The sequence below is a fragment of the Balaenoptera physalus genome (genome assembly GCF_965194825.1).
Source record: "Balaenoptera physalus genome assembly, chromosome: 4".
Taxonomy (NCBI): Eukaryota; Metazoa; Chordata; class Mammalia; order Artiodactyla; family Balaenopteridae; genus Balaenoptera; species Balaenoptera physalus.
In genome coordinates, this window is record NC_138891.1 from 85,580,900 (window position 1) to 85,589,912 (window position 9,013).

The following is a 9,013-nucleotide window of genomic DNA, read 5'->3' on the forward strand; positions in this document are numbered from 1 at the left end:
CTATAAAAATAGTGGTGAGGCTATAAAAATCTCTAGTATAAGTGCTTTTCCCTTGCTAATTCTTAAATATCCTACGCAATAATACTACTTTAGTCTAAGCATCAAATCACTAGTCTTAGGGCAATAAGTATACCCCTTTTACATATTGGAAACTCGAGGTACAGAGAAAATAAATTGCAATTGCATATGAAGAACTAAGAGAGTTAACAGTTGTTGCCTCCAGCTTTTCTGAGATATCATCTACCACCACAGCTAGATGTGATACCAGACAATATGTTAAATACGCCGAGCAGAGTGTACAGACCTTGTCCCGAAGATCTCAGTCTCAAAGCATGAGAAACAAATGAGAGGACAGTCACTGAATGACTGCTGTCATTAGTACAGGGGTCAAAGAAGTGGGAAAGGGCTCGGGTTTTATTCTTTTTTAAAAATTTAATTTGGCTTGTTCTCCAATAAGGGCATGGAAGTTGACCACTGATTCACGAAAGAAAACAGGACTAGTTTGATACAGATCTCTCTGCAGCATTAGAGTCACCCCACAAACACCAATTTCAAATGATGATTTACAGAGGGTCACGAAGAATAATTTGGAGGAAGTTTATAGGAAGGAAAGCTTTGAGAGCCGAACCAGAAAAGGTGCTTGAAAGTAAATCAAGTTATGGCATACATTGAATTATGGCATTTATTATTATGTGCAGAGTATGCATGGAATTTTGAACTAAAAGCTGAGGAAGCAAAGGTCTAGACACTCTCATGCATAGTAAATAAATTAACCCTTTATTCTTTTCCTTTCTATGCTCCTTATATTTGGTGACTTATTTTGGTTCATACAAATGTACACTGAAAAGGACTAATAAACCACGCTCTGCCATGGATGCACTTAACTATTTGTGCACATGACTAAAATGGATGCTTCTAGGAGATTTTCTTTGGTATCATGTAGACACAGTATTTCAAAGGTCAAGAATTCTTTGGGAAAAAGAGGTGGTCTGTGTGTGTTTATGACTGTCAAACTTTCCTAAGCTTATTAAATTGGGAACCCTTGTCCTTTTCTTCCTTATTTGAAGATTATTCTAGTAATATGTTTGGTGAAGAAAAATGCTGTTAAATAAGTCAGGGGCTAATAACTGGATTAATGACTGTTCTAAAACCTATGAGTTCAATATACTATGTCATTCGGGACCTAGTCTTACTTTCTACTTTAAAAGATCAGTTTGCATTGCTATTTTTTATGCTGGAAACTACACAGTATAAGGAAATCAGCTTATCATGAGCAGGTCATCAGCTCTTGAAATATCTGCCCATGAGAAAAAAAGATGATTGGAATCCTGTCACCAAGGAAATGGTTTAAAAATCTGTTTATTTCAGTGCCAAACAAAAATCTCAACTAGTTATCTTTATTTTGCAATGACTTTAATTCTTTTGCCCATTCATTCATTTATTACATGGCTACTATATACTAATCATTTAGAAAAAAGAACACCCTAGATGGTTATACAAACCTTAAATATAACTATATGTTTGTGTGTGTTCCTATGCTTTTTTAAAGAGCACATTTGTGACAGGACGTGAAGAATGGCGTAGTCAGGGAAAAATTAAAGAGACACGATGTAATTATCCGAACTGGAATTAAGCCAATTAATAACCCATGTGCTAACACTACCCTCAAAGTGCTGAAAATGCCGTCAGATATTTAAATGCCCTGGGTGGTCATAGCCAGCGATCTTCACCTCATCTATTTTCAGCACCATCCAGGGACATGGCTGACCCTGGCTTCTGAGGAAGGGCTGCCACCTGAAGTGAGCTACAGAGGAGGTACAGGTTGTATAGTCCTAGCACAAGATTCTTTCAGGTGATCGTGAATGGATTTGCACTTATTTTGTAATGAAATCGAAACACTGGTGTTTTATGCATTTGCTCATTTATTCAACACATATTTACTGAATACCTACCCTGTGCCAGCCCAGCATTATGGCTGAGAATGCAGGCTTTAAAGTCAGATTGTCTGTGTTTCATCTCTGGCTCCACACTTATTAGCTGTGTGCTCTTGAACAAGTCACCTAAATCGTCTATGCCTTGATTTTCTTTTCTATGAAGTGAGGATTTGTGGTACCTAATTCATAGGGTTGTTGTGGCACTAAAGGATGATGAAAAATGTTAAGTACTTAGCAGAGTGCTTATCACAAATCAAGTGCTCAGTGATATGTTGGTTATTATTATTATTAGCCAGGAAATATACCAAAGTCTGGAAACAGAGAGATCAAACACCCCTCAGATAATCCTTGAAGTTTAGATTCCAGAATTTAGGGCTTTTAAACTTTACCCTTTCCAACAGAAGTCTGTATTAGACTTCTGGATCTGGATTAGATCCTTGCTTTGCTATGTGATTCCATGTCTTGAACCTGCATGCTTTGAACATAATACACTCAGCACATCCATAGTATGCAGTTTTGTTTATTCACACCCTCATTTTCTGCCTTCCTCAATAAAAGCTCAATAAAAGCTACCATGTAATGACCAGCCACAGATTCTATCTGTGTTAGCTCATGTCATCCTCAAAATAACCTTATGGGATGGATATTATCACCTTTTACAGACAGGGAAACTGAGACTCTGAGAGCAGCTGTGACTTACACACTTATACAAACGTCTGTTTGACTCCAAAGCCCATTCCCCTTTCACGCAGGTCACCTAGAACACATTCACTAAGGACTGCACTGCTCTGCCTTGGGTTCTTGCCTATCAGGTGCTTTGAGACCTGCAGGAGGACCTACCAATGTCAAAATCACTGATTCCTCCTCCCCCTAAATTGATTGACTGTGGACCGTATGTTTTAGACATGTCACAGCAGTCATTGTTAAAGAGGTTGTCATGCAAATAAACTAGATTACTCTGGCCATGACTTCTCTCAGATTACTTGCCTTTGAGTGGGCTCCCAGGTGCCTGACATTTCTTTCAGTTTTCTTCTGTCACCCTAAGTAGCAACGGCGTTGCTGAAGCATGACTGAGAGTTTTCACTTTTATATACACCATGATTCTTGTTTTAGGACAAGAGACTTAATCTCTCCAGTAACATCTGATAGAACTGTTCTCTTCATAAGCACCCCTTTCCCCCTTAAAAAAAATTTACCTTCAATTATCTGCTGTAAGAGGAAGATCCTTACTGAATATGATCATATATGTCCAAAAAAGATACCATCAAATACATAGGCAGATAATACAGTTTCCCCCTTTCTATTTTAGTAGCTTGTTTTAATTGAAATGTATAGGAAAAGTTGCCTATAGCTAATCTTCCAGGTAGAAAATCTCATCAGTGATTGAAAATGACACTGTAAACTGAAAGATTCAATCTCTTTCACCTACAGTGTGCCTATATTTTAAAAATGAATTATATGAAAGAACCACATCTTTTTACATGGTGATGTATAGCGGACAATATTCACAAAGAGAATTGCAAACTCTGGAAGAGGTCTTTGTAGATCGATCAACTGGCCTTCACTAGCTTGGAATGTGGCACCAGCTATACCTTGCTGAGACTGGGCCTGTACAATGTAATATTTTTCTGCTTTTCTCTGAGAATGAATTAAGCACTTAAATCCCTATCCCTAGAATTCAAAATGAACCCAACAAAATTTCCACTTAGCTATTTAGACATTTTTAAGAATTAGAGGTCTGTGCACTAACTGTATAGGTGGAAGAATCTTATTATCATGAAGACAAGGGTGATATCCATACCTGTTGGGCCAGAATCTTTAAAGAAAGCTGGAAGTTGTCTGGTATGATGGAAACAGCACTGGTGGGCCACTGGAGCCCTGGGTTCCAATGTCGACAATGCTGTCGCCTTTATGATTTATTAGCCTGAGTCTCTGGCCCTCAGTTTCCTCATCTGCTAGGGCGTTGGAGAGATTGATCTCTGTGGCTTTTCCCGGCTCTGGTATTCTCTGGGTCTGCGAATCACCTTCAGTGTCTGCCATAGTCTGCCTTGCCAGCTCTGTTTGTCACAAAGATTAATCCATTTTAACTGTACCTTGGAGTGCTCCCGAGAGAGAAGGATGGATGGATTGTTTTGCACCTATTATTGCATCAGAACTTTTGCCTTTTTAGACGCAATCGTGCCGTGCCTAAAGTCTGTCTGCCTGTCTGCCCACTGACTTTGTGCTGATCTCTTGCCACGGTTCCTCTTCTTCCAGCATCCATCTCCCTCCAAGATCTAGACTCTGCATCCGACTGTACCTGTCTTGTTCTCTGCAGCATCTGTCTGCTACACTCCTAGACCATCGTTAATAAACTTTCACACATTACACACAGACCCTAATATGCTGGCACCTGCACATAAATATCTACGTTGATAAAACTAGGGTAGAAAACTCCATTTTTTGAAAAGACCTCTATCTAGTACCATTTACATTTGCACTTTTTGTTTAGTTGTAAGTTTTAATAGTTCCCCCTTTGAGGATTTGTCAGTAGGATCAGTATTGCTTATCAGAACACACCAACAGTCTTTTTGTAATATTCGCTTTTCCCCTTTGGTTCAGCCGAGCCTGCTGACAGATCATTCAAATTCAATTGTTTTATGTCTAAGCCGAACAGCTAATTAAAGTAGGGATGATTAACCTGACTGGCAGTGTCGCTCTCCCTCTCGCGCTCTCTCTCTCCCTCTCCCTTTCTCTCTCTCCCTCCCTCCTGTTCCAATCAGTCTTTTTCTCACACTCTCTCTCTCTCTCCTTCCGTGTCTCTCTCCCTCTGTCTCTCTCCCCCTCTCTCTCTCTCCCTCTCTCTCTCTCTCTCTCCCCCACCTCTTCCTCTCGGTCTCTCCCTCCCTCGGTTGGTCTCTCTCTCTCTCTCTCTCTCTCTCTCTCTCTGTCTCTTGCTCTACTGTTTTTTTTTTTTTCCTCTCTCTCTCTCCTAAACGTGGTCTGCTTGCTGATGGCAGAATGGCACTCGGAGATTTGTGCATTGTGTCTGGTTTCCTACGGGCAGGCTGACCCAGTGCCTCCAGGGACTTATCAATAGACCACTCAGAAGAGACACAGACAGGAGAGAGGAGGAGGGGTGGGGGGAGAGAGAGAGAATCAATATCAAGAATAGAAGGAGCTCCGAAGCCATTTTTTTTTTAAAGAAGTATCGGGACTTGGGAGAGGGTGACAAAGAAGGTTTTTCAAAGAGGCAGTGGAGGAGGTTCTAATAAATTTGGAAGGAAACAGTTCCCTGTCTTGGGAAAAGGAGAACTCCTGACTGATTAGCATTCACACCAGGTATGAGATGTTCGCTACCCCTTATCACTGTGTCGCAACCGAGATGGAAAAGCCTTTTTTTTTTTTTTTAAGAGACCTAGGGAGCATGTATTTCGCTGTGTTTGTTGTTGGGGGCTAAGGGGGTGGCGTGAGATCTGTGGGCATTTGTGTATGGGAGCAGAAAGAATGGAAGCAGTACAACGGGGGGTGGGAAAGAGTATGGACTATGTTACTGTCTTCCCTGTCTTTGTGCACCCCTGGGGGGTTACCCAAGTTCATTTCTAGCAGGTGGATTTAGACGGGAGTTACTTAACGCTTGACCGCCAGTTTTGAAAAAAAAGAAAAAGAAAAAAAAAAACGCTGCTTCCTATGTCTATTAAAGGAAGCTCCAATTTCTCTCTCTCTCTCTCTCTCTCTTCCTCTCTCTCTCTCTCTTCCTCTCTCTCTCTCTCTGCCCCCCCATCTCTCTTCCCCTCTCTCCCTCTCTCTTCTTTTTTTCCTCTTCTAACCAGACAGCGGGAGGGTTCCTGGCTCCCAGCCAGCCCAAAAGCCTCTAAGTGTTTTGCACTTGTTTCAGGGAGTAGCTGCCCGGGGATTTTTCAGCATTTTCACTAGAGAACAAAGAGTTCTTTACAAAGGGAAGGGGTGGGGGGGGGGGAGTGAGCTTAATGTCTGATATATGTTTTTCTATTTTTATTAGTTTTTCGCCTAAAAAGAGAGAGACAGGAACAGAACATTCACTCTATAAAGACACAAAGACATTCAAAAGAAATCCAGTTATCTTTTCTCCCCATCACCCCAATATATATACATAAAAAATGAAAAGGAAAAAGACTAATTAAGTTGGATATGTTGCTCTTTTCTCGTCTTTTAATCTTTCTAAATCCAACTGTTCTATGCTCACTCTATGCTATTTTTTTCTACTCACAATAAAAGTTGTTCAGGATTCATCCTCTGCTATCATCTCTTTACCCATTCTGGGTCCCTAAAATCCTGTGGAGGAGAGAACAAGACTCCACAAAATAATCAATTTAGTGGCAAGGACATCTACTTTTGCCACTTAGGTAAAAAGTTAATTATGGGATTTGGGTTCTCAAAATACCAATGGGGTACATTAGTTCATTCGGTCTCACAAGTTTTTGCATCCGTTTAAAAGGTACGGCTTGTGTCACTTGTCAGTTATTAAGAAAAGGTACTAAGGGAACAGATATTTGTATTTTATTTTTGTTTCTATTTAATGACGTAAATTACAAAACCCCCAGAGAGAGTACTGCCCCATCCGTGATATACTAGTTCAAGCGAAATATAGTCTAGACAGAGATTTTTCTACGATTCTGATTGCCACGTAGCTTTGCGTGTTCTCCATTTGATTTTTTGCCTATGCGTGTATATTTTCACCATGAATTTGTGTTTGTAGCAAACATTCCAGAATGCTTATCATTTTCAAATTAATGCTCCAACAAAAGAAGAAAGAAATCATGTGAACTGTCTGTGCAAGACGTGTAAACAATTCCACCTTTTACATATGCTGTACATTTATATCTTTATACTGACATCCTTGAATTATAAACTCAAGAAAATGTTTTCTTTCTAAAAGTTCTCCTCCTAATGCATTTATATTTCAATTGTTATTTGGAAATCTCTTTAAGATACTTAATAGACACGACACTGAACAGGGGGAAAATTCACAAGCATCACAAAAATTCTTAAATATACATTATGTACAGTACCTAACTATAGATAACTATTCTACTAAGTGGAAACCAGCTACAACAGTTGTTTCAAGATTCAGAAACTCTTTTCTTCTTTTTTTTTTTTTTCATTCACTGAAAGTATAATCTGTTTCTGTCCCTGGGGTGGGAAACTGTAGGGAAAATATATACATTTTTCCATATTTTTAGAATACATTTAAGTAACTGCTTCTTAAAGGTGTAATACATATCAGGGCAGAGAGTGGTGTCTAGTCAATAAGCCCTTCTGGCTGGGAGGTGTGAGCGCCTTATGTTTGAAGTAACTTGATAACAAGGAGTCTTTTCGGGAAACCTTACTGTGTATGTGTTGCCTCAGTAATGACCCACCAGAGAAAAAACAAGAGCTAGGTGGCCAGTGTTTGCACTTGAAGTCGCTGAAAGACATTAGAATTAGGGGAACTTTTCGCGAATCCAAATTTTTCTAGGGTAACTCACTTCTTACCGTTATGTGTTTTCCTCAGGAAAATTCTTGTATTGCCTTGAGACTTTTCTGTATTTTTGTAGAGATTTTTAATGCTCTTAAGAGTGCTCAAGGAGAAAAAGATCTTTAAAAAGAAAGTCATCAAAATAAGAGAAAAGAAACTCGGTCTTGAAAAAGTTTTATATTGAAGGCAAGAGCTTTTTTTTTTCCCCCTTTTGGCTTGTTTCTGATTTTTTTTTTTCCCTTGAACTCTTTTGTTGCTGTGGGCTGTTGTGTTTGCATTTTTGTTTTTTGTTTTGTTTTTTGCTTGTGCTTTTTTGTTGTTGTTGTTGTTTTTCTATTTTTAATGTGACCAAGGGGGTCTATGAAAGAGACAGAGGGGCTACTGGAAGAGGCTGTTACTGAAAGCTGCACTAGCCCCTCTTGATCCCAACTCAGGCAGCTCCTATGAGCCAGTTGTGCCGCCAGGAGTACAGTGAAAGGTGATAGCTGTCATTCTGGGATTCTTCGTGCATCTGACCTGAGAGTAACACATTCACAGTCGAGGAGAAAAGGGAAAAAAAATAGAGGAGGAGGAAAGAAAAGCTCTTTGAGCTGGAATACACTGGCCCTTTCTTCCTGTAGGCAATCCGCTCCAGTTCTTGGCGACGTGTCCTGCACTATCAGATATCATATGACTTTTTATTTAGATTCCTTTTCGGAGAATGGCCTGTTAGGACTCTGTTTGTTTTCTTTTATTTAATTTCCTTCTCCCCTCACCCGCTAGTTTTGTGTATCTGTGTGTGCGAGAGAGTGTGTGTGTGCGCATGCATATGTGTGTGCAATTTTTATCTTTGTTTTTGTTCTGTTGATCTGATGCTTTCTTCAAGGACAAAGCTTTAATTATTTCAGTGTACTGGTTTAATCATTTGCCAAAAAGAAACCTCATTCTAGGCTTTTGGGGGGTCCATTTTTAGACATGTCCATTAACACGTGAGGCTGGAAATGCTAAATGCTTGCTGGTCGGCCCTTGGCCCATTCCCTCACCTTAATTTCACCCTCCTCCTCATCAGCATGCACAATAGTGTAAGTTAGGAAACACCTGTGCTGAGTTGAGAGGGAAATAAAAGTAGAAGCAACTTCTTCAAATCTGCACTCCTAGTTTCACTTTAATAAACTTTTTTTTAATCATTGATTTTTTTTTTTTTTTTTTGGCACCCTCTGCTGAGCTTGAAAGCATCAGAGATACTGAACGATGTGTCTGTGGAGCTTTTGTGAGGCCAGCTGAGCACCCCTGGAAAGTAGAGCAGGGGCTGAAAGTCATTCAGTGGCTTCAGAATTAGTGAGAGATTTAAATAAGATCTGTGAGATCTGTGGGCCGGGCAGGGTTTGGTGATAGATGGTAAAATGGAATACTTCGGGATACTCAAGGAGGAGAAAAAATTTCCAGTCAGGGTAACACAGGCATTCCTGCTGCAATTAGGGCCTTAAAAACTGTTTTTAATCCAATTTTTAGTTTGTGTAACTCAAAATTTAACTAATAGATACGTGATTGCCTTCCTCTCCATGCCTGCTATGTAAAACAGTGGAATTATACTGACATTATTCCTGGGCTTCTCCTAAATTTT

General features: G+C 39.8%; 1 protein-coding gene and 1 long non-coding RNA gene across 11 annotated transcripts in view; one reads left to right on the forward strand and one right to left on the reverse strand.

The window, feature by feature from the left end:
- ZBTB20 (zinc finger and BTB domain containing 20) overlaps positions 1-9,013 on the forward strand; it is an 814,580-nt gene that overhangs the window by 670,273 nt on the left and 135,294 nt on the right. The gene's annotated exons all lie outside the window — the stretch shown is intronic.
- Positions 1-9,013, reverse strand: part of LOC309659899 — a 99,177-nt gene that overhangs the window by 26,604 nt on the left and 63,560 nt on the right. The window lies entirely within an intron of this gene.